The sequence below is a fragment of the Eurosta solidaginis genome, chromosome 2 (genome assembly GCF_040869045.1).
Source record: "Eurosta solidaginis isolate ZX-2024a chromosome 2, ASM4086904v1, whole genome shotgun sequence".
NCBI classification, from domain to species: domain Eukaryota; kingdom Metazoa; phylum Arthropoda; class Insecta; order Diptera; family Tephritidae; genus Eurosta; species Eurosta solidaginis.
In genome coordinates, this window is record NC_090320.1 from 148,362,653 (window position 1) to 148,366,222 (window position 3,570).

The 3,570-nt window shown below is 40.4% G+C and overlaps 1 pseudogene; it reads left to right on the forward strand.

Moving 5' to 3' along the window:
- The first annotated feature begins 1,160 nt into the window (after positions 1–1,160).
- On the forward strand, positions 1,161–3,271 carry LOC137242397 (NADH dehydrogenase [ubiquinone] 1 alpha subcomplex subunit 9, mitochondrial-like; annotated as a pseudogene).
- The last annotated feature ends 299 nt before the right edge of the window (positions 3,272–3,570 follow it).

Sequence of the window (3,570 nt, forward strand, 5' to 3'; positions counted from 1 at the left end):
AGAGTGAATCCGCCCCTTTGCGCAGTCAAGGTGGAATGTCCCCCAGCTAGGTCAGGACGAGAGGCCGGGGCCCTTAACCCTTGTCCACCTTGATGCGGGGCGGATGTGACAATCGTCATTATATTACCTTCAATACACACCCCTCGCAAGAAGCCCACCCTACCTTGGACCGCTCGAGTAATTCGGTTTCAGCAGATCCCCTTTTCCTCTGCTCCAAATGACTCCTCCTACCTACGCTAATGTCATCTTCCCCCTCCCCAACCGGTTAAATTTAGCAAAGCATTTTAGTTTCTTCTTTCAGTTCAATTTACTTCTAACATATTCATTTAAATTTCTTAAAACTATCCAAGGCTGTAAAAAGGACTTTGGTTCCTAACTAACCACGTATCTTAAATGTACATTGAGTTATTTAAAATGGAATATGTATACCGAGATTTTTACATTACTTACACTATTTATGAGGTGGGATCAAAATTAAAAGCGTGCAAAATGCCTTTGTACACAAAATCTTTTTCAGTGCACAACAACATTGCTACAACCACACGAAAATTGTCAACTTCATCTGCAAATATCTCCGGACAGAGATACAATTTTTCTTTTCCGCCTTCGGATTATTGTTGTCCACCTCTCTCGATATTTTTGGACGCGTATTAACAGTCGACTTCTGTTCTAGAGTACATTTCGTTATGGCATCTCCATTATTTACTAATGACATTTTCACGTGAATCGTGACTAGTCCGGTTTTTGACGTTGAACGATGAATTTTGAATTGGTTCAGGTTTCGTATGTTCATAGGTTTACGAAAGTGAACAATTTCTTGGTGTCCGTACTTTTCATAAAACCTATGTTCAGCCACACTAATAGATCGTGGCATAGTTAATAAATTCACAATAAAATTTAAAAAAATGTTCTAAGGAATTATGCAGTTTGGTATTTATCGGGTATTTGTAAACTGATTGCTTCCTATTTCTACTACTAATATTTTTCGAAAAATCGCAAAGAAACAACACAGTTAACGGATGTCAATTCGATTTGGGAGAAAAATGGCTGCAATTGTCAAAAAATGTATCAGTCGAGCAAACCTCTTGTGATTGAATCATGGGGTTGTTTATTGTATAATTGCAGCTTTTTAGTTAGGAACGACGGTTTGGAAACTTTTCGGTAATTATACCCAACTCAACTGCCTTGAAGACTATTTTCGGCACTGCTACAACAACAACAAAAACACTATTTTCGGGAGCGAGCAAATAGGAGTTAAGGCCTCAGTAATATTGCGACGCAAAAGGCAGTTAGCAAGTAAGTAAATGAAAGCCAATCAAAATAAGAAAATGATAAATATAAAAATTATGTAACTTCTTGAGCTAAAACCATACATTTGTTTATATGTTTAAATTTACTTTCTTTAGAACAACAAGGCACTGCATCTTTAAGTGTATTCTGCGTACGTCAATCCTCTTCAAGTTCATCCGATGCTCCGCGTCCTCTCAAAACCACTAACCTGAGTTCTATGCGACGGGGCACCGGCGGACGCAGCAGTTTCAATGGCATTGTTGCAACCGTCTTCGGATGTACCGGCTTCGTGGGACGATATGTGTGTAATAAGTTGGGTAAATCCGACACCTAAATGATTTTACCCTATTGTGGTGATCACGGCGAGGCCATACGTCTCAAGGTATGTGGCGATCTAGGACAAGTCCTGTTTCAATTTTTTGATTTAAGAGACGAAAAGGCTGTTCGTGATGCTGTAAAGTATTCAAATGTGGTAATTAATTTAATTGGCCGTGAATTTGAGACAAAGAATTTTAAATTTAATGATGTTCATGTGGAAGGTGCTCGGCGTATTGCAAGGTATGCTTGGTTGCTTTGGATTATTTAACAATTTCGTACTGAGTGCGCGCATAACTATGCCATTTAAATAGGATTTCCAAGGAAGCTGGCGTTGAGCGGTTAATTCATTTATCCGCTCTGAATGCTAACCCCGAACCAATAAGCTATGTTAACGAAGGGGGCAGTCACTTTTTGAAGAGTAAATACCATGGTGAATGCGCAGTGCGTGATGAGTTCCCTGACGCAATAATTATTAGGCCAGCAGACATCTATGGTCCAGAGGATCGTTTTCTACGTTACTATGCTCACGTATGGCGGCGTCAGTTCCGTGGTATGCCACTTTGGTATGCTGGGGAACGTACTGTAAAGCAACCAGTTTATGTATCTGATGTTGCACAGGTTATTTTCAATTGCGCTAAGGATCCTGATACCGCTGGACAAGTTTACCAAGCTGTAGGGTGAGTTTTAGCTAACATTTTTTATTATTAGCTTTTAAGCTATAAAGCTTTGTATTTCGCCTATTAACCCCTTGAATCCCTACTATGGCTAATTGTAGCGAAGTTAGTTCGAGGATAGCCTGTTGTTGTTGTTGTAGCGATAAAGACACTCCTCAAAGGCCTGTTGTCGAGCGGAGTGTTATTGATGTTGATGGTCCTTTGCCGGATGCAGATGCGATACTTTCCGGTAACGATTTGGTATGACCACATTGAATCTTCAAGCCATCCCGGCAGGTAAGGAGAGTAAGAATAACATAGATTAGATGATATATTGTTTCCTATTCCAACTCACCTGTCCCTAGCTTTCTCATAAAAGAAATCAAGGCAGTCCCTGCAATCACCGTATACTAAAATGTTTTTTATCTTTACAGACCCAAACGTTATCAGCTGAGTGAATTGGTTGACTGGTTCCATCGTGTTATGCGTAAAGATCCAAAATGGTGGGGCTATTGGCGCTACGACATGCGTTACGATCCTACCTTCATCCTCAAAACCAAATATACAGAGCTTATTTGTCCTGGGGCACCCATTGGCATTTTGTGTTTGGAACGTGTTGAACGAGAATTTGTTACCGATGTTGTGCGCGCAGATGTGCCATGCTTAGAGGATTTGTTCAACTGACAGCTATGGAAGATCAAGTACCATGGGAATTGAGACCATTCCGTGCTGCTCAATATTATGATGCCGAATTGGGTGAATGGGAAGAGCCTGCCCCACCAAAAACTATTGGACATCGGGAGGAACTGCGTATGTTCGCATAAAAATACGGTAGGACCAACAATGCTAATAACGAAAGCTCAACAAATCAAAAACAAAATGGAGCAAATGAAAGTTGGTGGCGTTGGTGGCCACGCAGTAATTTGAAGAAGAAACATTTACGAATACGTGAGCTACTTTTCTTTGTACTTGTTGTGCGTTCTTTGTGGTATGGTGTGACATCTAGTGAATTGTGGTGATTATGTACGATCTTGTTAAAAAGTTGGTCAGAAAATAAATAAAATAAAATTCTATTTAATTATGAAAACTAAAATGAGTTGCAAAAACAATTTTTTAATTTACCCGCCCTTTGGTATTGCTAAAGAGCACCGCAATATATGTTTGGCTTCCCACGATAGACGGTTCTATGTACCGGAGCGACCCGGGAAAACCCGAACAAAGGCTGTCGTTTTTGCGTTACCCCAATCAAGTTGTTGCGGCCTTCCCACAAGTTTTCATCCCCCAGTAGATCTTTGCAGAAGGACTGCTC